This window comes from Schistocerca cancellata, chromosome 2 (assembly GCF_023864275.1).
Source record: "Schistocerca cancellata isolate TAMUIC-IGC-003103 chromosome 2, iqSchCanc2.1, whole genome shotgun sequence".
NCBI lineage: Eukaryota > Metazoa > Arthropoda > Insecta > Orthoptera > Acrididae > Schistocerca > Schistocerca cancellata.
The window spans coordinates 146,038,817-146,066,293 of NC_064627.1; the positions used below are offsets into that span (position 1 = coordinate 146,038,817).

The window sequence follows — 27,477 nt, forward strand, 5'->3', positions numbered from 1 at the left end:
TTTGAGATTAAGGATTCTCGCGCAGTTTGTCTGCTATTGATGTGCGGATTTGCCGCGACAGCAGCTAAAACACCTACTTGTGCATCATCATTTGTTGCAGGTCGTGGTTGACGTTTCACATGTGGCTGAACACTTCCTGTTTCCTTAAATAACGTAACTAGCCGGCGAACGGTCCGGACACTTGGATGATGTCGTCCAGGACACCGAACAGCATACATAGCACACGCCCGTTGGGCATTTTGATCACAATAGCCATACATCAACGCGGTATCGACCTTTTCCGCAATTGGTAAACGGTCCATTTTAACACGGGTAATGTATCAGGAAGCAAATACCGTCCGCACTGGTGGAATGTTACGTGATACCACGTACTTATAAGCGCCATCTATCACAAAGCGAAAAAAGTGGTCCAACTAAAACATTCATATTTCTTTTCGTACTACACGAATATGTAATAAAAAATGTGGGTTCCTATTTTAAAAAACGCAGTTGATATCCGTTCGACCTATGGCAGCGCCATCTAGCGGGCCAACCATAGAGTGTTCTCGTATTATGACGTTCTTAGATAATACAAATCTCCTTCATCATAACCAACATGGATTCCGCAAACAGAGATCATGTGAAACTCAGCTCGCCCTATTTGCCCAAGAAATTCACAGTGCCGTAGACACTGGCGAGCAAATTGATGCCGTATTCCTGGACTTCAGGAAGGCATTTGATACGGTTCCGCACTTACGTTTAATGAAAAAAATACGAGCTTACGGAATATCGGACCAGGTTTGTGATTGGATTCAGGATTTCCTAGAAGAAAGAACTCAACATGTCATTCTTAACGGTTCAAAATCTGCAGATGTAGAGGTAATTTCGGGAGTACCGCAAGGAAGCGTGATAGGACCTTTATTGTTTACAATATACATAAATGACTTAGTTGACAACATCGGTAGCTCCGTGAGGCTATTTGCAGATGACACGGTTGTCTACAAGAAAGTAGCAACATCAGAAGACTCGTACGTACTCCAGGAAGACCTGCAGAGGATTAATGCATGGTGCGACAGCTGGCAGCTTTCCCTAAACGTAGATAAATGTAATATAATGCGCATACATAGGGGCAGAAATCCATTCCAGTACGATTATGCCATAGGTGGTAAATCATTGGAAGCGGTAACGACCGTAAAATACTTAGGAGTTACTATCCGGAGCGATCTGAAGTGGAATGATCACATAAAACAAATAGTGGGAAAAGCAGGCACCAGGTTGAGATTCATAGGAAGAATTCTAAGAAAATGTGACTCATCGACGAAAGAAGTAGCTTACAAAACGCTTGTTCGTCCGATTCTTGAGTATTGCTCATCAGTATGGGACCCTTACCAGGTTGGATTAATAGAAGAGATAGACATGATCCAGCGAAAAGCAGCGCGATTCGTCATGGGGACATTTAGTCAGCGCGAGAGCGTTACGGAGATGCTGAACAAGCTCCAGTGGCGGACACTTCAAGAAAGGCGTTACGCAATACGGAGAGGTTTATTATCGAAATTACGAGAGAGCACATTCCGGGAAGAGATGGGCAACATATTACTACCGCCCACATATATCTCGCGTAATGATCACAACGAAAAGATCCGAGAAATTAGAGCAAATACGGAGACTTACAAGCAGTCGTTCTTCCCACGCACAATTCGTGAATGGAACAGGGAAGGGGGGATCAGATAGTGGTACAATAAGTACCCTCCGCCACACACCGTAAGGTGGCTCGCGGAGTATAGATGTAGATGTAGATGTAGATCTGGTTTCCCCGTTCAATCTAGAAGAGTTTCGTTCTTTGTAGTTTTTTCGATTGATGCTCGTTTCGTGAGATATTGTGCCAGGTCGCTATCAATGGACCACTCTAAGCATGTACTTCCGGATGTAAGTTGATTAGACCTTTTTGTTCCGTATACATCCATCGATAAATCCCTAAGAGTTTGTACACGGTTTAAAAAAAGATCACCTTGTATATAAATATATGTGACAGGTGGTATGAGGTTCAGAAGCGGTCAGCACGGGTGGCATCGTATACGCTGCTGGTGAGGGGCGGCGTCCCGTTACTTAATAGCGAGCGCGCCCAGGGCCAGGAGGCAGGCGGCGGCAACGGGAGCGGAACTGCGCGGGTGTGCCGGCCTGTTGTAGGAGGCGGCGCGACGACTCGCCAAGGCAGGGCACGTAGCGACGCCAGCGCCGGAAGTTCCGCTACCGGCGGCCGGGGGAAGTGGACCGTCCTGACGCACGGCCGCGTCCGCTGCGTGTCTTTCGAAACGTCCAGAGCCTCGTCTGTCGCGGAAGTGGGTGTCTGCCACACTACTTCTGGAACCGGGGGTGGTGCTGCAGGTCGACGGCAGCAACTTCTGACCTAGCTTTACCTATAGGTTGTTGTTGTTGTTGCGGTCTTCAGTCCTGAGACCTGTTTGATGCAGCTCTCCATGCTACTCTATCCTGTGCAAGCTTCTTCATCTCCCAGTACCGGCTGCAGCCTACATCCTTCTGAATCTGCTTAGTGTATCCATCTCTTGGTCTCCCTCTACGATTTTTACCCTCCACGCTGCCCTCCAGTACTAAATTGGTGATCCCTTGATGCCTCAGAACATGTCCTACCAACCGATCCCTTCTTCTAGTCAAGTTGTGCCATAAACTCCTCTTCTCCCCAATTCTGTTCAATACCTCCTCATTAGTTATGTGATCTACCCATCTAATCTTCAGCTCGACATTTCGAAAGCTTCTAATCTCTTCTTGTCTAAACTATTTATCGTCCATGTTTCACTTCCATACATGGCTACACTCCATACAAATACTTTCAGAAACGATTTCCTGACGCTTAAATCTATACTCGATGTTAACAAATTTCTCTTCTTCAGAAACGCTTTGCTTGTCATTCCCAGTCTACATTTTATATCCTCTCTACTTCGACCATCGTCAGTTATTTTACTCCCCAAATAGCAAAACTCCTTTACTACTTTAAGTGTCTCATTTCCTAATCTAATTCCCTCACCATCACCTGACTTCATTCGACTACATTCCATTATCCTCGCCGGCCGGAGTGGCCGAGCGGTTACAGGCGCTACAGTCTGCAACCGCACGACCGCTACGGTCGCAGGTTCGAATCCTGCCTCGGGCATGGCTGTGTGTGATGTCCTTAGGTTAGTTAGGTTTAAGTAGTTCTAAGTTCTAGGGGACTTATGACCACAGCAGTTGAGTCCCATAGTGCTCAGAGCCATTTGAACCATTTTGAACCATTATCCTCGTTTTGCTTTTGTTGATGTTCATCTTATACCCTCCTTTCCAGACACTGTCCATTCCGTTCAACTGCTCTTCCAAGTCTTTTGCTGTCTCTGACAGAATTACAATGTCATCGGCGAACCTCAAAGTTTTTATTTCTTCTCCATGGATTTTAATACCTACTCCCAACTTTTCTTTTGTTTCCTTTACTGCTTGCTCAATATACAGATTGAATAGCATCGGGGAGAGGCTACAACCCTGTTTCACACCCTTCCAAACCACTGCTTCCCTTTCATGCCCCTCAACTCTTATAACCGCCATCTGATTTCTGTACAAATTGTAAATAGCCTTTCACTCCCTGTATTTTACCCCTGCCACCTTCAGAATTTGAAAGAGAGTATTCCAGTCAACCTTGTCAAAAGCTTTCTCTAAGTCTACAAATGGTAGAAACGTAGGTTTGCCTTTCCTTATTCTTTCTTATTGCCTTACGTGTTCCAACATTTCTACGGAATCCAAACTCATCTTCCCTGAGGCCGGCTTCTACCAGTTTTTCCATTCGTCTGTAAAGAATTTGTGTTAGTATTTTGCAGCTGTGACTTATTAAACTCATAGTTCGGTAATTTTCACGTCTGTCAACACCTGCTTTCTTTGGGATTGGAATTATTATATTCTTCCTGAAGTCTGAGGGAATTTCGCCTGTGTCATACATATTGCTCACCAGATGGTAGAGTTTTGTCAGGACTGGCTCTTCCAAGGCTGTCAGTAGTTCTAATGGAGTGTTGTCTACTCCCAGGGCTTTGTTTCGACTCAGGTCTTTCAGTGCTCTGGCAAACTCTTCACGCAGTATCATACCTCCGATTTCATCATCATCTACCTCCTCTTCCATTTCCATAATATTGTCCTCAAGAACATCGCCCCTGTATAGACCCTCTATATACTCCTTCCATCTTTCTGCTTTCCCTTCTTTGCTTAGAACTGGGTTTCCATCTGAGCTCTTGATATTCATGCAAGTGGTTCTCTTTTTTCCAAAGGTCTCTTTAATTTTCCTGTAGGCAGTATCTATCTTACCCCTCGTGAGATAAGCCTCTACATCCTAACATTTGCATACGCTGAGTACGAACTACATTTTTTTTTTTCAAAAACTGTGAAGCAGGTGACTTGCCATCAGTTTTCTGGGAAAGTACTACAAGGAATTTAAAATACCATCAAAATTAATCAGATTAGTCAAAATGTGTATAGGCGAAACTTTATGTCGCATAAAGACACCGGTAAGAGAAACTGATGATTTTAAGGTGTACACTGGGCTGAGACATGTGGATGCCATTTCACCTATTTTATTTAACCTTGTCCTAGAGAAGATCGATAGAGAATTTTCTAAAACCAATCCACAAGGGATCCAGCTACAGGATGTGAACGTTACAAGACTTGCCTATGCAGATGATGTAGCACTAATAAGTAGTTCCAAAAGAGAATTAATCAGAATGATGCAAAATTACTACAAAATTGCTGAGAAAACAGCATTACATGTTAATGAAGAAAAGACAGAATACCTGCCCATAAGTAAGAAAACCAGAAAAGATGCACCTCTGACTGTAGATGGATTCAATTTCAAGACTGTTGACCACTTCAAGTAACTAGAAAGTCTTTTTAGTAATAACAACAGAACAGATATAGAAATAGATGCCCGTTTATCAACAGCAAACAAGACACTTTTTAGTTTCATCAAAATTCTAAGAAAAAGATCACTTAGCAGTAACTTCAAAATCCGTTTATATCAATCGACCATTATACCTGTGATGTTATATGGACGTGAAACATTAATATTTAGAAAAGAAAGATGAAGAAAAACCGTTAATACTGGAAAGAAAAGTACAAAGAAAAATTTTTGGGCCTGTATACGACGAAAATAACATGGAATGGAGAATAAGAAGAAATGAATTAAGAGGGCCGTACAAACACAATAACATTGTCGAAGTGCTCAAGAGGAGAAGGTTGAATTGGGCAGGCCATATAGCAAGAGTAACAGAGAATAGACTACTTAGAATGACATTCAGCAGAACAATAGATGGAACGGGAGGAAGAGGGAGACCCAGAATCAGATGGCGGGATAACATTCGGGAGGACACAACTAGGATGAACAGCAACAGCAACTGGACAAACAGCGCATTGGACAGGCAGAAGTGGAAGACGCTCATAGAGCAGGCGTATGGTCGATAAGGTCCTTGCCACATGTAAAGTAAAGTAACTACAATCACATGATTCAATGTGAAAATTATCGCACCAATAGTCTGCCTAGTCACACTTGGAAACACGCAGGGGCTAGAAACAAGTATTGAAGGACGTAGGCCCTACTGGACGAACAACAGTCCGGTTTGACGAAGGGGAAAGGTACCAAAGACGCAATTCTGTCATTAGGCTGACTACTGAAATAGCAGAAGAAAAATAAGGTATGTTCCGAGCATTTGTTGCTCAAGGCAAAACCCTCAAAATGGTTCAAATGGCTCTGAGCACTATGGGACTCAACATCTTAGGTCATAAGTCCCCTGGAACTTAGAACTACTTAAACCTAACTAACCTAAGGACATCACACACACCCATGCCCGAGGCAGGATTCGAACCTGCGACCGTAGCAGTCCCGCGGTTCCGGACTGCAGCGCCACCTCAAAATATGTCGTGGAATAACATTTCAACAACCTTTCCAATAGAATGATACTTCCACGCTGCAGCGGAGTGTGCACTGATATGAAACTTCATGGCAGATTAAAACTGTGTGCCGGAGACTCGAACTCGGGACCTTTGCTTCTCGCGGGCATGTGCTCTACCAAATGAGCTACCCAAGCACGACTCACGACCCGTCTTCACAGCTTTAATTCCGCCATTAACTCGTCTGGCAAAGGTCCCGAGTTCGAGTCTCGGTCCGGCACACAGTTTTAATCTGCCAGAAGCTTTCAACCTTTACAATAATTTATAACATCAAAAAAATCCGAGCAGGGGTAATTAATAATGTGAAGTCATGAAAGATAAGTTCGTGTTAGGAGATTTTAAAATTTAGTGTTTCAGAAGAATGCTGAAGAATACATGGGTAGATCACTGAACTGAAGAGGAGGTACTGGATAGAATATGGGAGAAAAGAAATTTGTGGCGTAACCTGACTACAAGAAGGGATCGGTTGATAGGACAAATTCTGAGACATCAAGGGATTACCAATGTGGTGTTAGGGGGAAGAGTGTGGGCGTAAAACTGTATGAGACGAAGAGATGAATGCAGTAAGCAGATTCAGAAGGATGTAAATTGCATTAGTCACTCCCATTCGCAAAGGGTATTTTTGGCTCAGAAACGGGCGGTTTGGGCAATAAGTAGTGCAATTTCGTAAGCCTCTTGTCGACTCCTGATCATTCTACATCTACATCTACGTGATTACTCTGCTATTGACAATAAAGTGCCTGGCAGAGGGTTCAGTGAACCACCTTCAAGCTGTCTCTCTACCATTCCACTTTCGAACGGCACGCGGGAAAAACAAGATCTTAAATTTTTCTGTGCGAGCCCTGATTTCTCTTATTTTATCGTGATGATCATTCCTTCCTATGTTGGTGGGTGCCAACAGAATGATCTCGCAATCGGAGGAGAAAAATGGCGATTGAAATTTCATGAGAAAATCCCGTCGCAATGAAAAACACCTTTGTTTGAATGATTGCCACTCCAATTCACCTATCATGTCTGTGACACTATCTCCCCTATTTCGTGATAATGCAAAACGAACTGCAGTTCTATGCAGTTTTCCGATGTCATCTGTCAGTCCCACTGATGCGGATCCCACACCGCACAGCAGTACTCCAGAATAGGGCGGACAAGCGTGGTGTAAGCAGTCTCTTTAGTAGACCTGTTGCACCTTTAAGTGCTCTGTCAATGAATCGCAGTCTTTGGTTTGCTCTACCCACAATATTATCTATGTGATCGTTCCAATTTAGGTTATTTGTAATTGTAATCCCTAAGTATTTAGTTGAATTTACAGCCTTCAGATTTGTGTGACTTATCGCGTAATCGAAATTTAGTTGATTGCTTTTAGTACTCATGTGAATAATTTCACACTTTTCCTTATTCAGGGTCAATTGACACATATCGCACCGTACAGATATCTTATCTAAATCATTTTGCAAGTCGTTTTGATCATCTGATGACTTTACAAGACGGTAAATGACAGCATCATCTGCAAACAATCTAAGACGGCTACTCAGATTTATGGCAATAATATAGATCATAGTCTGGGTATTCTGACATTGGCCTCCAACACATATATTCTTTACTGTCGTTCCTTGTTAACAATATGTTTATTTACCAGAATTAGCAGCTTTCACTCAGCTAATACTAGGCACAAATCCAATCTGCATTTGGATCACACTTTCTTGACTATTATGCAGAACAGTGTACAATATACGGCTGCGTCCATTTTCCATAAGCTACCACTAGAATTCAAAAATCTTGGTGGGTCCTACGGTACTAGAAGTTACAGTGGCACGGCAACTTTTGTTGCTTGGTGACGAAAAGGTGCTGCCTGTCAGTTACGACATGCTACTGCAGTAAAGCAGAGCACATACTGTAACTGCCGTACACTGTATAGTTCCGAAGATATTATCAATATGCAGGTTCAGTTTTAACGGCCAATCGTCGGGAGCGTACGCGCACTGGTAGTAGTAGCTTTAGTAGTATCCATGATTATAAAAATTTCCTTATCACGGTCTTTGTTTATTATTTTGTAGACGTAGCAACCCCAAAGGTATTCCCTTCTCTCTAAGTTTCCACAGCAATTGATCTTTGGTCCCGACAACATTTAATGTTGGAACAGTTTATGATTTTTCGCTAAAAAAAATCACATACTCACGAAGTTTCTCTTATAATGAATAATTGGCTTTTGGACTAGTTCCAACTAGCACTTTTGCATAATTACTATGACTTTCCACTTTAAAATTGCATTTAATATAACAATATCCAGCGACTTTAGTATAGTGGTCCGCCGCAGCTGCGATTCAAGTACAAAGATGACCTTTGTCTGTTGATTTATAACTTCGCCCCTAATCTGATAAACCCTCGTTTCTGGAATGTTATGAATTTAGATTTATGTTTTGTATTCCTGCTAAAGAAAATCTCAGCATCCCAATCGCCGTGAGGTATAGTCAATAACATACCACGTCCGTGCATTCAGTATTCCAAAGATAGCATTATCCCGTATAATATGATCTCCCGTTTCATGAAGCTCCCTTCAACTTTAGAAAATCAACTTCGCTTAACTCACAATATATTCCACTCAGACTAAATTCGTAACAATTATCTTTATATAAACTTTTCGACTGAACACTTCAAAATTAATAACTTCACTTTTTATCGACTTTGTTGTAGTGAAATCATACAGTTATAAATAGCCACGAGTCAAACATTAACAACGTGGATAAGCGAGTTTGCACCCATTCGTGACTAAAGTTGAACATGAATTCTCTCGATCTTGACAGTATCACTTCAATACAAATTCTTCTTCAGTTGTAACATTCCTCTTTTTTTTTCAATGTTACGACAAGGTTGGGCGTATCGCATCGGGATTTCTTCTACGTTTCTGATGTGACTATGTGACGACGGGAAGACTTTTCCTTCCGCCACTGCCCCGCTCGTATCATAAAGCAGAAATAAACAAACATTTCTTCCAGTATTACAGTTGTAACAACAAAATATAAAATTCATTTTACCATATCTAAACATTAGAATAAACCTACAGCTACTTACATTCTTTGTGTCACATGGCGGGAAGAAATCGATGGTACACCGCTCCAAACACTGTATCATCACAACGTGTAAAATAAATATAACACGGAAGGGGGATCAGGTAGTGATTCCAGAACTACCCCCCCCCCCCCCACTCCCCGCCAAGTGGCTTGCGAAGTACTGATGTAAATGTGGGTCGGCGAACAGGTACACACGACTGTACCCCTAAATAGGTGACACGGATGTGTTGCAGAATTATGGAAGACGTTTTACACTGATGACGTCACGGGAGTATTGTCCCATTAGAAGACGTGTTATGTATGACACCTGAATGATGCGGCGTATTCCCCGAATGTAGACACGGTATGTGAGCAATCTGTTGCAGAGAGGGGTATCGTGAACACGGTAGAATGTCGCGAACTAACCGATTTTAAACGTGGGACAATAATCTGTTGAAGAGACGTGGGTCACGGCAAGTCGGAAATTACACAAGGATTAGGGTTCTGACAAGGGAACCTCCCCACCGCACCCCCCTCAGATTTAGTTATAAGTTGGCACAGTGGATAGGCCTTGAAAAACTGAACACATATCAATCGAGAAAACAGGAAGAAGTTGTGTGGAACTATGAAAGAAATAAGCAAAATATACAAACTGAGTAGTCCATGTGCAAGATATGTAACATCATGGACAATGTGAGCGCCGTGGTCCCGTGGTTGGCGTGTGCAGCTGCGGAACGAGAAGTCCTTGGTTCAAGTCTTCCCACGAGTGAAAAGTTTAACTTTTTATTTTCAGACAATTATCAAAGTTCAGGCACTCACACATAATCAACTTCGCTCTCCAAAATTCCAGGACCTGTTCAGATTTACTTGGACATTTGCAGGATTTGACGGTCTACACACGGAAAAATTTGAAAAACGTTAAAAACATATGTTTTGACAGAGCACAGGGACAACTGTGCTACTGTGAAACTGTTGCATTCATTTGTTGCAGTTTATGTGACAAACTCTTATGTTTTCATCACTTTTTTGGGAGTGATTATCACATCCACTACAAAACCTAAATCGGGCAAGGTAGAAGAATCTTTTTACCCATTCGCCAAGTGTACAAGTTACGTGGGTCGACAACGTATTCCTGTCATGTGACGCACATGCCGTCACCAGTGTCGTATAGAATATATCAGACGTGTTTTCCTGAGGAGGAATCGGTTGACCTATGACCTGGCGATCAAATGTTTTCGGTTCCCATTGGAGAGGCACGTCCTTTCGTCTACTAATCGCACGATTTTGCGGTGCGGTCGCAAAACACAGACACTAAACTTATTACAGTGAACAGAGAGACGTCAATGAACGAACGAACAGATCATAACTTTGCGAAAATAAAGAAAGTGAACTTTTCACTCGAGGGAAGACTTGAACCCAGGATCTCTCGTTCCGCAGCTGCTCACGCTAACCACGGGACCACGGCGCTCCTGAGCTCACAGCATCCTTGATGTTGCCTATCTTGCGCATGGACTACTCAGTTTGTATATTTTGCTTATTTTTTTCATAGTTCCACACAACTTCTTCGTGTTTTCTCGATTGATCTGTGTTCAGTTTTTCAAGGCCTATCCGCTGTGCCAACTTATAACTAAATCTGAGGGGGGTGCGATGGGGAGGTTCCCTTGTGAGGTGAACAGTGTGTAGTGCGGATCTCCAACATCGCGCAGACTATGTTTCTATATGCGTAAACCGCCGCACAAGGCACCCACAAGTGTTTGACGAACGGATGTCACGTCGCCTCTGCCTCTGTGAGTGATATAGATGCTGACGATTGAATGTGGGGCGTCAGGAACCCGTTTTTACCGGGACTGTAACATAAACAAATTTCAGCATCACATCCAGCGTCTTCCCACGACTTCTGGCCACTTAGGGAATAACGTTTTTGCAGCGGTATCGACGTGGATGGCCAAACAAACCGTCCTCTAAGACTCAGGTCGCTCTGTTCGTTCATGAACTATACGAGGTAGTAGCCAGGCAATGACGATCAGATTGACTGCCTTGATGCAAGGCTTCTGAAAAGCGTTCGACACAGATTCTGAGAGTCATGTAGTGAACAAAATACGAAATTGTGGAATGCTGAACAAGCCTCCGAATACTTACCAGCGTTCTTAACGGGAAGAAATCGTCAGATGTGTAGGTGGATTCCGGGGTACCGCAAGGAGTGTTGCAGGGCTGTTACTACTATCGATATATACAATGTGGTCAGGAACAGAGTTTGTAAGGGTGTTGGAGAGGAGGAGGATGTGCTGAGTAATAATTGTTGAGAGAAAATTCGATACGTTGCGCCGTTCCCGAGCTTTCTAAAGTTGAAGTTAGCCAGTCGCGCCGTCGCGCGCATAAATTTCAGCTGCCTGCCGGAGAGAGTGTCGTCAAATTTGTTCTTGGTTTGGTTTCCTCAAACCGAATAAACGTAGCTTTTTCTTGTCTTGCTTGAATTTATCACTTTGAAAAATGGTACATTTTCACTGGTAATGAGCATTTTAGCAGTTGGTAACAGACGGACCCACATTTTATCGCGTGCAAGTACTTGAATTTACGCGCGTAACGACCTGATTGGCTAACTTCGGTACTGGTATCGAAAAATAACTGTAACTAAGCTGCGACAACTGATACACCAACAAGCTGATTAGCCCATCTCTATTCTGCAAGTGAATTCACATTTTTATTTCATTTTTACACACACTTAGTTACGGTAACAAGATTGCACGCAGATACCAGCTTCTAAAGAATGCACCAGAACGATACAGTAAAATGAGAACCGTTGTTGTTGTCCTGATCTTCTCTCGGAAGACTGGTTTGATGTAGTGCAGTCCATCCTGTGCAGGCCTCTTTAACTCTGTTTAACTGTTGCAACCTACAACCGCTTGAACCTGCTTACTCTACTCAAACTGTGGCCTCTTTCTACAAATTTTAATCCGCAACACTTCCCTCCACTAACAAATTTATTAGTCCTTACTGTCTCAGAATATGTCTTATCAACCTGCCCTATCTTATAATCAAGGTTTGCACTAAATTTCTTTTCACCTCGGTTCGATTCAGCAATTCTTCCGTAGTTATCCGACCTAAAAATTTAATCTTCAACACTGTTATATTACTGTATTATTGTGCGGCAGTTAATCTTTGCATTTGTGTACAATCGACGTTTAACCCAACCCAAGTTAACGAAAAACAATACAATGTAGCAGACAATAATGACCAGCAAAACCACAAAATAAATGAGGTACTTCTTAAAACTACACATGTGATCACGACATCTCCCTGATTGAAGTGACTATTCCAAACGCAATTGAAATTATTAACAATGTATAGGGTGATTTTTTTTTTTTTTTTTTTTTTTTTTTTTTTTAAATGGACTTGTAGTCCGGGGTGATAGGTTACAATACAGCATCACCGGTCTATTGCGGTCTAACTGTGTTGGTGAGCCAGTAAATTTCCACTGTGCAGTGACTGCGTCACTGCAATTCACTTTGGAGGTGTGGCGGTGGGACTTGTAGTCCCGTACCACCCTCTGACGGTGATAGTACTACAAGAGTCAGGCAGAATTTATCGCCTAACATGGGCAGGTGAACGTGTGGCGGTGGAACTTGGTAGTCCCGTACTGTGTATAGGGTGAGCGGCTTTCGCAAGTATTTATTCCTGCCAACGAAGCAAAGCAGCTGCGAGAGAAGCTACTGCATTATATATAGTTTGTCGAGTTAAACATTTGTGACAATTTAAGGGTGTTCTGCGCGAATGTTTCCCGAATCTACCAAAGCCAATCCCGTAACCAGGTTTTGTTTGCGCTTCTACGGCAATGCACTTCACGGCGACTTCGATCTTGAGTTAGTACTGGTGACAGCTTCTTCCATTTTGTGGTGCGCGATCTTCTCGGTCGAAATAAGTACAGACTGCCCATTGTAATACGGAACTGTCTGCTAGATGTCACGAGAGGCGGACTCGCCAGTTTAAAGGGAGGCGGGGACAACTGTGTTCTCAGTACGAATGGATCGAATAGGAGAGGTCAGTGACTTCCACCGTGGACTGGTCGTTGGATGTTAGGCCGGCCGAAGTGGCCGTGCGGTTAAAGGCGCTGCAGTCTGGAACCGCAAGACCGCTACGGTCGCAGGTTCGAATCCTGCCTCGGGCATGGATGTTTGTGATGTCCTTAGGTTAGTTAGGTTTAACTCGTTCTAAGTTCTAGGGGACTAATGACCTCAGCAGTTGAGTCCCATAGTGCTCAGAGCCATTTGTTGGATGTTACCTCAATAACAAATCAATCAGGGTCATTTCAACCTTTCTGAGACTGGCCAAACTGACTGTTGCTGACCTGACTGAAGTGGATACGGAAGCAAGACCTGCAGCTGATAAAAGACAAAGCAGAGCTCACGTATTGTTTGGAGCTTATGGGCGCGCAACGGCAAGGTTATTAGCGCTCTTACATATATATAGATCTCATCTCCTGACGAGCAGAGACCGTGGAGGAATACGGAGATAGTTTTTAAAAAGACCACAAATCTGCTCGAGATTTCCAAAGTGCTACCAAGAGTCCATGTAACACAATGACTGTGCGTAGGAATTTAACACATTTCTGCAGTCAACTGCTAGTTACGCTTGAGCTGGTGCAAAGGTCTACGCCACTAGATTATGAGTGATTTTGAGTGAAGAACCAACGTGATGGCCTGTGGCAATCCGCTGGAAGGGTTTGGGTTTGCCAGACGACCCGAGAACGTTACGTGTCATTACGCGTGTGTCAACAGTGAAGTACGGAGGAGGTGGTGTTCGGGTAACGGGGTGTTTTTCGTTGTTAGTGTCGCCTTATTGGATTTAAGAAAACGCGAACAGCGGATGAATATTAACAAATTTTACAAGCACTGTGTACTGCGTACAGTAGAGGAACAGTTCGGAAACGGTGATTGTATCAGCATGACAATCTACCCTGTCATAAGGCAGCATCTGTGAGGAAATACTTTGTGGATAACAACATTCATGAAAGTGACTGGCATGCGCAGAGTGCCCACCTGAAACCAATGGATAGCTTGGGGTGACTTAGAACGTCGGCTTCATTTCAGATCCCAGCGCTGATCACTATTTACTTTCTCTGGTTTTGGTTCTTGAGGAGGACTGGGCTGCCATTCCTCCACGGACATTCAGACACCTTATTGAAACTGCCCCAGCAGAGTTCAAGCCGCCATAAAGGCGAAGGGTGGACACATGAAATATTAATGTCCGGCAATAGGTGGCCGGCCAACGGCCTTGCCACAGTGATAACACTGGTGCCCGTCAGATCACCGAAGTTAAGCGCTGTCGGGCTGGGCTAGCACTTGTATGGGTTGGCAAATGGGGTGCACTCAGCCCTTGCGAGGCAAACTGAGGAGCTACTTGATTTAGAAGTAGCGGCTTCGGTCTCGTAAACTGACATACGTCCGGGCGAGCGGTGTGCTGACCACATGCCCCTCCAAATCCGCATCCTGTGACGCCTGTGGGCTGAGGATGATACGGCGGCCAGTCGATACCGTTGAGCCTTCATGGCCCGTTCGGCCGGAGTGCTACTTTTTTAATAGACGTCTGGATGCTTTTGATCATTACTGATGGAATCTGTAGGTCGTGGATGAATATGGGATGGAACCAGACGAAATAACAGAATGACGGAGAGTGGCGCGCGTACGGTAGTCGCTGTAGCCGAGGCGACACACAAGACATAGTGTTTTACTCGTATGGAGGGGAAGTACAGCACTCGCGGGAATTTCCGCAAAACAACAAAGGCGCACGCTCGCCACGTGGGCTGCAACTCCTCCGGCACGTCACTCGCTGAATCACCGCCGCGGGGCACGGAACGTCAAAACAGCCGTGATTCACGCGTGAGAACGTTCTAGTACAGAAGGACTCCTGCTGCGAGCTTTTTACTTGTGCAGATCGTTGTGGCATCATCTGTACCGCGCCCAGAAACAGCAAGTGGTCGAAAATTTCGCGGGCACAGAATACGACCCCGAGTCGCTGACAGAATATACTACTGTGCTCGTTTAGAAATAATGGGTGCAGCTTATGTAGGCTACAGTTCAAACCGCCATTTCTCTAAATCGCTCCGACGCTTAAGTCCTATGTTTACGCAGTTCGACATTTCGTAGGAAATATGAGAGTCTCGGTGTCGTCTAAATTGCTAGAATTTAAGCTGCAGAAATGTTAAATAATATGAAATTAGTACCCGCTACTGTGCTTAGGTAGTGGGATGATATGTATAATTATACTGATTTCCATAAATAAATTTTAAAAAAATTGAAGAAGGAGCCTTCCATTGTACCAACATTCGCCCTCCCCATTCAGCATTCCCGACTGGATCTAGGAAGGGGGGCAGTGACAGAAATAGAAGAAGTACGCAGTGTCAGACATAGTAATGTGTCTTGTGGAGTACAAATGTACCTACAAGGGTAAGCTTGTAGCTTCGAAAGGTACGAAGGTTATAGTAGAATCATATGGTCAAAATAGAGAGATGTTTAATTAAAATGTGATATTTTATTTAGCGAATACATTTTTAAAAATAAGTTCCAAAATTCATGGGGATTTTATGTGTATTCACGAGATGAGAGAGAGATGGAAATTAGATATTGTTCCTAGTTAGCTGTGGATGAGTTTCTAGGTAATTTCAATTTCCATGTAACTGTTTTTAATTTACAATTACAAATTTTCACCAAGATGGATGTGACCATAGACAGATTCCTCTGTAAGGAGGAGGACGCAGTGCTAGTGCCCTCATCGATACCTCAGCTGGGAGGGGGCTGACGTTAAGGACCAAACATGGTGACCTAATACACTACTGGCCATTAAAATTGCTACACAAAGAAGAAATGCAGATCATAAACGGGTATTCATTCGACAAACATATTATACTAGAACTGACATGTGAATACATTTTCACGCAATTTGGGTGCATAGATGCTGAGAAATCAGTACCCAGAACAATCACCTCTGGCCGTAATAACGGCCTCGATACGCCTGGGCATTGAGTCAAACAGAGCTTGGATGGCGTGTACAGGTACGGCTGCCCATGCAACTCCAACACGATACCACAATTCATCAAGAGTAGTCACTGGCGTATTGTGATCAACCAGTTGCTCGGCCACCATTGACCTGACGTTTTCAGTTGGTGACATATCTGCAGAATGTGCTGGCCAGGCCAGCAGTCGAACATTTTCTGTATCCAGAAAGGCCCATACACGATCTACAACATGTGGTGGTGCATTATCCTGCTGAAATGTAGAGTTTCGCAGGGATCGAATGAAGGGTAGAGCCACGGGTCGTAACACATCTGAAATGTAACGCCCACTGTTCAAAGTGCCGTCAATGCGAACAAGAGGTGACCGAGACGTGAAACCAATGGCACCCCATACCATTACGCCGGGTGATACTCCAGTATGGCGATGACGAATACACGCTTCCAATGTGCGTTCACCGCGATGTCGCCAAACACGGATGCGACCATCATGAAGCTGTAAACCGAGCCTGGAATCATCCGAAAAAATGACGTTTTGCCATTCGTGCACACAGGTTCGTCGTTGAGTACACCATCGCAGGCGCCCCTGTCTGTGATGCAGCGTCAAGGGTAACCGCAGCCATGGTCTCCGAGCTGATAGTCCATGCTGTTGCAAACGTCGTCGAACTGTTCGTGCAGATGGCTGTTGTCTTGCAATCGTCCCCATATGTTGACTCAGGGATCGGGACGTGGCTGCACGATCCGTTATAGCCATGCGGATAAGATGTCTGTCATCTCGACTGCTAGTGATACGAGGCCGTTGGGATCCAGCACGGCGTTCCGTATTACCCTCCTGAACCTACCGATTCCATATTCTGCTAACAGTCATTGGATCTCGACCAACGCGAGCAGCAATGTCGCGATACGATAAACCGCCATCGCGACTGGCTACAATCTGGCCATTATCAAAGTCGGAAATTTGATGGGCATCACAACAACGATTCACCAGGCAACGCCGGTCAACTGGTGTTTGTGTATGAGAAATCGGTTGGAAACTTTCCTCATGTCAGCACGTTGTAGGTGCCACCACCGGCACCAGCCTTGTATTAATGCTCTGATAAGCTAATGATTTGCATATCACAGCATCTTCTTCCTGTCGGTTAAATTTCGCGTCTGTAGCACTTCATCTTCGTGGTGTAGCAATTTGAACGGTCAGTAGTTTAGTTTTATCAAGTTTCCTGAGACCTCTCGTGTAAAAGTATCACTTAATTCTTTTGGAACAATTTAGCCTGGAAATTAGAAAGTTATGCCAACCACGATGTTTCTTTTCTAGGACCGAGTCTTTAAGAAACAGCCAGCAGAATCATTCAGCCACATTTTTGTCAGTTTCCTGGAGCAGCGAACACGCAACATTCTCGTCGGGTAGTCTGTTTCCAGCCAACTGGACCTCATACGAGGCGTCATTTTGGCGAGAGTCATGACAGCCTCTAGTACACAATGCCAGGAAAAAAAACTGGCGCATCCAGAACGGGACCAGGAAATGAAATGGAACTAACGGGTTGAGGTGATAACAATACCGAGTCAGATTTACGAGAACTTGGCAGTATGAACCCATTTATCAGTATGACGTTCTACATCCTCGGGCCTGGATGCATGCACTCATTCGGTTGGGAAAGGTGTCACACAGCCATTTGTATCCTCTCCTGAGCGAAGCTGACCCACAACCGTCGCAGTTTGAACTTCATATCCTGCGATGGAGTTGACGTCCAAGCTGGTCCCACATGTATCAGGGACAGGGCTGAGAACATTGCTCGCAATGAAAGTACCTCAATATGACGCAGGCATTGCATAGAAGTGCCCTGTATGCGCGAGCATTATCCTGTTGAAAACTGACACTACGATACTGTGAGAGGTAAGATATGAATGGGCAGAGTATTCGTGACATGTTGTTGTGCCGTAAGTGTTACCTCAGTCACTACCAGCGATGAGGTAGGTGACTTGCAGTCATACTCGGTGGCTCCCGAGAGCACGACGCCAGATGTAACATCGGTGTGCCTCTCCAAAACATTGAAAGAATAGTACCTCTCACCAGATCGGCGCCATAAACGCCAACTCTGATCATCCGGCGTAGTGCAGAGCCACAATGCGACTCTATTCATCAGCATTCGGTGTTTCCCGGTCGCGGCACCACTTCTAACACAGCCGTTTCTGTTATGGTATTAACGGCAACCTACGCATGGGACGCTCCCTAGTCCACCTGCTCCTGTATCCGACCAGTGGAGCGGGATGCACTGATAGCCTCCGACCAATTGTGCGGCACGGCACGGAATGTTGTAGGGGCTCCATTAATTGTGTTCGGACGTCAGGCGTGGATGTGAAGGGGTTACGATGTGCCTGATGTGCAAAGCACCGATCCTCCCTTGTGGCGTTGAAGAAGAAATTGCAAACTTGAGGACAAGTCGCACAGCCTTATGTTTCTGTGCAGCCCAACACCGGAGCACTGTCACATCGGAATGCCTACCAACTCCGAATACTGCACGATTCAACTAGCCAGCCAGATGGATAAACAAAACGAGACTAGTCCTAAATTGTATCAGTTGCTGATAACGCTCCTTCATGTGAGAATGCGGCATCTCCGTGTCTTACACAGTGATCGCTCACCTTGTCCACTTCCGTTATAAACGCCAATAACGTAACGTACTCTGTTGGCCGTTCTATCTGTCACAGAGAATTGCAATTATTACCATTTACACACCCACCGATGGTGTGTATGTACTTTAGCATGTGACCATGTCTTCTGGGTGCTTCTCGTGTGTTGTCTGGCAGTGTTCATCGTGATGTTTAACATTTGACGAGGCGTAAATAACCTTCACAATATACGTTTTCTGAATGTGAAGTATGTGCATTTTACAGAAACAGCGCCGCAGAAGAAACACGAGTTCCTGTGAATCTACACTCATACTCATAAATTAAGGATAATTGCAGAATGTGGTGCTACACAACGTGGCACTACACAAAACTGGCGCTAATGGCATAGGCACATAGGGAACACACACGACACAGATCTGTAAGTCCACGGTATTGGTGATAAGTTGAGAAAACCGTCCCCAAATACATGTGCTACAAAACGCCACTGTTTACTGCGCATGTACACCGACATCAATATGGGATATGATCACCACGTACACGTACACAGGCCGCACAACGGGTTGGCATACTCTGGATCAGGTGGTCGGGCAGCTGCTGGGGTATAGCCTCCCATTCTTACACAAGTGCCTGTCGGAGCTCCTGAAGTGTCCTAGGGATTTGAAGACGTGCAGCGGTACGTCAACCGAGAGCATCCCAGACGTGCTAGATGGGGTTTAGGTCTGGAGAACAGGCAGGCTACACCATTCTCTTGATATCTTCTGTTTCAAGGTACTCCTAAACGATGGCAGCTCGGTAGGGCCGTACGTTATCATCCATCAGGAGGAAGTTGGAACCCCCTGCACCCCTGAAAAGACGGACATACTGGTGCAAAATGATGTCCCGATACACCTAACCTGTTACAATTCCTCTGTCAAATACGTGCAGGGGTATACGTGCACCAATCATAATCCCACCCCACACTATGAAACCACGACCGCCATACAGGTCCCTTTCGAGCACATTAAGGGGTTGGTATCTGGTTCCTGGTTCACGTCGAATGAAAACCCGCCGAGAATCACTGTTCAGACTGTATCTGAACTCGTCCGTGAACATAACCTGGGACCACTGTTCCAATGACAATGTACTGTGTTCTTGACACCAGGCTTTACGGGCTCTCCTGTGACCAGGAGTCAGTGGAATGCACCTTCCAGGTCTCTGGGCGAATAAATCATGTCTGTTCAGTCATCTGTAGACTGTGTGTCTGGAGACAACTGTTCCAGTGGCTGCGGTAAGATCCCGAGCAAGGCTACCTGCAGTACTCCGTGGCCGTCTGCGGGCACTGATGGCGAGATATCAGTCTTCTTATGATTTACACTGTGGACGCCCCGTACTGTAGCGCCTGGACAAGTTTCCTGTCTCCTGGAATCATTGCCATAATCTTGAGATCACACTTTGTGGCACATGGAGGGCCCATGCTACAACCTGCTGTGTTTATCCATCCTCCAGTCGCCCTAGTATTCTACCCGTCATAACGTCATCAATATGTCTTCTTTGAGCCATTTTCAACACACAGTCACCATTAGCACGTCTGAAAAAGTCTGCACACTTACTCGCTGCACCGCACTCTGACAAGCACCAACACACCTCCGCGTATGTGGACTGCTGCCAGCGCCACCGTGCGACGACCGCAGGTCAAATGCACGGCATGGTCACACCAAGAGGTGATTTAAGCCCGCGAACGCCCACCAGAGCGTTGTTTCACCATGTATCAGCATTATCCTTAATTTATGAGCATGACTTTATGATCACACGGGAACGAGTCCAGGATAGGTAAGACGACAGAACCTTGTTCGCTCGCGCCACACAAGTGTCGAAGTCCTAGAGCAGAACGTCAGCCGTTTCATCGTAAGTAGGCAAGTGTCGGCAGTTCTCGTTTCAGCATCGGCTCCAGCTGACTTCCCAACAGCCCGCCAGCGGCAGAAAGTCGTCCACTACTCGCGCGCATTTCCTCAGATAACAAAGTTGCAGCGACTATCTGCAAAACAGCTTCCCGTCGGCTGCATCCGGAAGCCGTCGCGGTGCTTCCGTCAATCCAGACGTCGTTTGACGCTGATGTATGCCAAAAGCTGTATCCTCATTTCGGAAAAGTGAAAAGTAAGGCGGGCTGAACTCTCTCAGGGGTATGTTCAAATGTGTGTGAATTCCTAAAGGATCAAACTGCTGAGGTCATCGGTCCCTAGACTTACACACTACTTAAACTGACTTATCTATACTACTGACCATTAAATTTGCTACACCAAGACGAACTGCAGATGATAAACGGGTATTCATTGGACAAATATATTATACTAGAACTGACATGTGATTACATTTTCACGCGATTTGGGTACATAGATCCTGAGAAATCAGTACCCAGAACAACCACCTCTTGCCGTAATAACGGCCTTGATACGCCTGGGCACTGAATCAAACAGAGCTTGGATGGCGTGTACAGGTACAACTGCTCATGCAGCTTCAACACGATACCACAGTTCATCAAGAGTAGTGACTGGCGTATTGTGACGAGCCAGTTGCTCGGCCACCATTGACCAGACGTTTTCATTTGGTGACAGATCTGGAGAATGTGCTGGCCAGGGCAGCAGTCGAACATTTTCTGTGCCCACAAAGGCCCGTACAGGACCTGCAAGATGCGGTCGTGCACTATCCTGCTAAAATGTAGGGTTTCGCAGGGATCGAATGAAGGGTAGAGCCACGGGTCGTAAATCTGAAATGTAACGTCCACTGTTGAAAGTGCCGTCAATGCGAACAAGAGGTGACCGAGACGTGTAACCAATGGCACGCACCCCTTACACCCCATACCATCACGCCGGGTGATACGCCAGTATGGCGATGACGAATACACGAATGTGCGTTCACCGCGATGTCGCCTGACACGGATGCGATGCTGTAAACAGAACCTGGATTCATCCGATAAAATGACGTTTTGCCATTCGTGCACACAGGTTCGTCGTTGAGTACACCATCGCAGGCGCTCCTGTCTGTGATGCAGCGTCAATGGTAACCGCAGCCATGGTCTCCGAGCTGATAGTCCATGCTGCTGCAAACGTCGTCGAACTGTTCGTGAAGATGGTTGTTGTCTTGCAAACGTCCCCATCTGTTGACTCAGGGATCGAGACGTGGCTGCACGATCCGTTACAGCCATGCGGATAAGATGCCTGTCATCTCGACTGCTAGTGATACGAGGCCGTTGGGATCCAGTACGGCGTTCCGTATTACCCTCCTGAACCCACCGATTCCATATTCTGCTAATAGTCATTGGATCTCTACCAACGCGAGCAGCAATGTCGCGATACGATAAACCGCAATGGCGATAGGCTACAATCCGACCTTTATCAAAGTCGGATACGTGATGGTACGCATTCCTCCTCCTTACACGCATTCCTCCTCCTTCACCAGGCAACTTCGGTCAACTGCTGTTTGTGTATGAGAAATCGGTTGGAAGCTTTCCTCGTGTCAGCACGTTGTAGGTGTCGCCACCGGCGCCAACCTTGTGTGAATGCTCTGAAAAGCTAACCATTTGCATATGACAGCATCTTCTTGCTGTCGGTTAAATTTCGCGTCTGTAGCACATCATCTTCGTAGTGTAACAATTTTAATGGCCATTAGTGTAACTTATGCTAAGAACACCACACAGACTGATGCCCGACGGAGGACACGAACCTCGTGCTCGAAAGTACGTCGTGTAACAGTGGGCTTTACCACTCCCCCTCCCCCACCCCTCTTGCGACCCATTTTCTGTCCACTCTGGCTATAGGGATCCTATGATGACGTTGCGAATGATCTTCCATACAAGAATCGAGACGAACAGGAAAATGTATCCCTCGTTCATTGACGTAGAGAAGGCGTTTGTCACGACTGGATTGCGAGATACTGTTTGGAAACTGAATAAAACTGGAATAGATTGGAGAGACAAAAGATTTATTCTCATTGTACACAAAAACCAGAGTACACAAATAAATATGAGTGGTCCTAAAAAAAGAGACTAAATAAGAAGATGTCTACAACAAGGCCGTAGTCTGTCTCCATATTTCTTTAATTTATTTATAGAAGATGGAACATGAGCAATAAAGCGTAGTACCCAAGGCCTTAAAATCAATGGCAAACAAATACACTGAATTTCATCTGCCGTAGATATCGTAGTCTTACAAGATTCTGAAAAAGAGAGTGAATTCTATTTCAAAAATTTTGTCAGATGTTCTGCACAACCACAAACTGAAAGTAGACACAAACCTGACTAAAATAATGGTGACAGATAAGTCGAATAGACAAGGAAGGACAAACGGTGAGATATGAAGTACAATACTAATGCAAAAAATAAATTAATTTTGCTACTTGGGAAGTACAGTAACTGGCGACAGCAGAAATATGTGAATATTAAAAGAACTGTAATGACTAAACAAGCCTTCAGAAATAAGAGTAACTTACTAACAAACAACAACATTAATATACCATCACGAAAGTAATTGACCAAGACACTTATTCGAAGCATCTTAAGCTAGGATTGCGAAGGACAGACTCTGGGGAAACAATAATTGCAAAAATTAAAGGCAACAGTGATGGGGGTAAGGGGAAAAACCTCAAAAGCATCCTAGACTGAAAGAAAATGTAATGAACAAATACTAAATAAATTAAAGAGAAAGAGGCGTTGATTAGCATGATACAGAGAAGAAAGATAAATTGACACTATTTCGAGGGAGCGATGGTTTACAACACGGTTGGGCAACCGGCGGCCGCATCCGGCCCGCGATAGGTTTCAATAAGGCCGGTGGGAGAAATTCCGCGTGAACATAAAATGATTGCACTCTCAGAAACACTTGTTTTGTGCCATAATATGTTGGCGTAGCGTGTCAGGTAGGCGGTACCATTCATGTCGGTGCGTTACTCCTACACGTTAAAGTCACGGACGCTATACCTTGACCTTGAGCGGTAATAGTGTCGGTGTCGCGTGACGATGAAGCGGCTCGCGAGCGTGAATAAGTATGTGAATCCGGCGTGGAGTCACCAAGGGTTGTCCATACCTGGTTTACAGCTTTTGTAAATTTGTGGAAATTCATGGGCTGTACATTACTTTTTTTTTTCCTTTATTGTAATTTTCATCACCTCAGACAGGCGGGCTGTCAGCAGCATAGTACGCTGCTCTTCAGCCTTAAGTAGAACAATAACAAGACAGATAGGTGATACAGACAAGACAGTAAAAACGGCGGGCAAAAAAAGGAGATACAAAAAACAATAAACTTGAAGCCGTTCACGCTGGACGCGAAAAAACAGTAAACACTTGGTGACACGGCGCACAGAACACGGACGGCGGCGACGGCACACGTGAACAGTTCATGCGTGAAAATTACAATAAAGGAAAAAAAAAGTAATGTACAGCCCATGAATTTCCACAAATTTACAAAAGCTGTAAACCAGGTATGGGCAACCTTTGGTGACTCCAGGCCGGATTCACATAACCGTATTGTCACTTTATTAACAACCAGCTTCAGTCATAAACGGACGGTACTCAGGTATAATGTGATGTCAAAATTAGATCTATGACCAACCGCAAGTATTAATCAGCATCATGTAATAAACCAACATGTTAATTCAACTATAAACGAGGAGCAGATATACACTGGTGTCCAAAAATAAAGCAACAAACCGGTATTTCCCCGTCCTGTGTCTAATTCACGATATGATCATACAAACTGTCAACAGATGTCAGTACGATCGCGCTCTTCACAAAAGATGGCATTCCGGCCGTGCCTACCAGACTCTCTGCGGTGGAGGGCCACAGGAAGGATGTAAACAAGGCACACGCAAACTGATGCGCCCCGATGGCTTAATGTGAATCGTTCTGTTGTTTCTCGGATGTGGCGACAGCTTAAAGAGACCGAAACTGCGTCCCGAAGACCAGGACAGGGCCGACCACGTGTGACATCAGAAAGAGGACCGTTATTTGGCTGCAAGGACAAAGAAAAATTTCTTTAAATTTAAACAAATTTGTGGAAATTATATTCTAATTGAATAAGCGGTCTCTAGTGGGGGGGGGGCTACACAATACTAACCCCCTCTCAGCAAAATTCGAGCACATTTCACACAAGGATGGTTAACACAACTGATGGTTCAAAAAATGGCTCTGAGCACTATGGGACTTAACTGCTGTGGTCATCAGTCCCCTAGAACTTAGAACTACTTAAACCTAACTAACCTAAGGACATCACACACATCCATGCCCGAGGCAGGATTCGAACCTGCGACCGTAACTGTCGCGCGGTTCCAGACTGTAACGCCTAGAACTGCTCCGCCACTCTGGCCGGCCACAATTGATGGTGGTACTGTATGTAATTGTTTAAGTAAGGAGTTATGTCCAGTGCATGTAGTACATCTACATCTACATCCATACTCCGCAAGCCACCTGACGGTTTGTGGCGGAGGGTACTTTGAATACCTCTGTCGGTTCTCCCTTCTATTCCAGTCTCGTATTGTTCGTAGAAAGAAAGATTGTCGGTATGCCTATGTGTGGGCTCTAATCTCTCTGATTTTATCCTCGTGGTCTCTTCGCGAGATATACGTAGGAGGGAGCAATATACTGCTTGACTCCTCGGTGGAGGTATGCTCTCGAAACTTCAACAAAAGCCCGTACCGAGCTACTGAACGTCTCTCCTGCAGAGTCTTCCATTGGAGTTTATCATCTCCGTAACGCTTTCGCGATTACTAAATGATCCTGTAACGAAGCGCGCTGCTCTCCGTTGGATCTTCTCTACCTCTTCTATCAACCCTATCTGGTACGGATCCCACACTGGTGAGCAATATTCAAGCAGTGGGCGAACAAGTGTACTGTAACCTACTTCCTTTGTTTTAGGATTGCATTTCCTATTAAAACACAGATATCTCAGCCTCTTGTGATGGTAACACGAACTTAATACTGTAGGTAGATAATAAATTTAAAGAAATTTATAGAAATTTACACAAATTTATAGAAGTTATATTCGAATTGCACAGTAGCATCATACTAACACCCTCAGCAACATTTAAGCCCATTTTCCTAAGAGGATGGCGAAGACAACTGACGTTGGTAATGTTTGTAATTGTTTAAATAAAGACTTATGACCAGTTCCTAGAAAGAGGTGAGTTAGGTTAGTAGAGGTACCTCAATTGGCCTATCTTCCAACCAAAATTCAAACTTCCCACCAGTCCCTAGGATGGAGTGACTTCGGTTAGTGGAAGTAGTCCAAATGCCCTATCTTACCGCTAATTTTTGATAACGGTACTCGCGTCATCGGCTGACATCACGTGACGTCACGTATTTGCATCACGGCCGCCATGTTGGGAAACGGTATTTGGGGTGATGCCCACCCTTGGGGTGACGGCCGCCATCTTGGATAACGGTACTTGGGGTGATGCTCTCCTTCCCCTAGTACTGACACAGACCGGTATTCAGCGGGATCCCTAATGCTGTAGGCAGGGATTTTGTTGATCACTCAGACTCCTCTTCGTGAAATTGTACAGATCTATCGGCATGGTTCAACTGCTGTCGGGTATCGTGACGAGATCTTGGGACCTCATGTGCAGTTGTTGCAGACTTCGTACTGATGGACGATAATGCTCGACCTCACAGAGCACAGGTGGTTGATGCTTTCTTGAAAACTGAAGATATTGCATGCATGGCGTGGTCTGATCGTTCTGTCGATTTGAATCCCATAGGGGATGTGTGAGATGCTCTAGGGAGGGGGATGCATCGCGTCAGCATCTACCAACCATTCTTCAAGACTTGCGAGCAGCTCTGCAGGAGGACTGGGCGTTTTTGCCTCGACATGAGATTGACAGCATAACTGACAGCATTTCCTGTCGATATCAGGCCTGTAGTGCAGTCAGAAGTGGTCAAAGCCCATACTGAGCACATTAACCAGTTGTCAGAACGTGTGCGCAAATCCGTTAAGGTGGAAAGAAGGAAGAACATTTTTGTCTATCGTTTACGCATGTTGCAGTTGTTTACGTCCTGTATTCCTTACATTGTGTCTACTTTCATGTCATCTGTTTGTACTGTTTTGTGGGAAAATTAACGCAACCTTGCAGAATTTCCTTTTGTTGCTTTAATTTTGGACACCAGTGTAGATCTGTGACGAAGAACATGGGGTGGAAGTGCTGGCGACAGGAAGCGCATGTGGCTACCATAACCACTAACGCTTCCAAATGCACCTTAACATGCCGACCTCTTGAGGGTAGGGGGTGGAGGCCAAGGAAAAAAAAATGTATTCAAACCTTGGCTTCTTCCACAATTTTTATCCCTCCCACACACTTCTTTCTGTTACCAGACAGTTCCTTGATGCCTCAGGACGTGATAGTCTTCTTACAGTGCACGAATTGTACTGCACGACTAATTCTTAGTTCCTCCCTTCAGTAATTCAACGGATGCTCTGTCTCTAATGACCTCAATGTTGATGAATTTATGTTTTTTCTTTTCAATGAGATGAGAAAAATACCTGACATTGGCTCGCCATCCAGGATTATGTGGAAGTTAATGTTAATTCTCTCGTACAAATAGCACAGCCATACGCACAACGACTCCCCAATAAGAATGAGACGACGAACACGAAATTGCAGTGGCTGTGTTGTGAAGCAGTATGATGTAATGTTCCTACGGACAGGCACACATGTCGCAAGTCCGAAGGGACATTACGTTGTACTTCTGAGTAACACAGGCGCTGCACTTCCGTATTTATCGCCCGATACCGGGCCTGCCACTTACGAAGGACTCTCTAAAAGAAATGCACACTATTTACTTGAAAATCCATCTTTTATTCTACATGTTTCAAAGTTTTA

General features: G+C 44.9%; 1 protein-coding gene across 5 annotated transcripts in view; it reads right to left on the reverse strand.

Moving 5' to 3' along the window:
* The window catches only part of LOC126161440 (phosphoinositide 3-kinase adapter protein 1), a 486,142-nt gene that overhangs the window by 72,750 nt on the left and 385,915 nt on the right, over positions 1-27,477 (reverse strand). The window contains exon 1 of one of the 5 annotated variants that reach the window (XM_049917246.1): positions 24,422-24,459. The exons of the other annotated variants lie outside the window; for them this stretch is intronic. The gene's annotated coding sequence lies outside the window, so the exon portion shown is untranslated. Of the gene's footprint in view, positions 1-24,421; positions 24,460-27,477 lie in introns of those variants that run through there. 5 annotated transcript variants of the gene reach the window in all.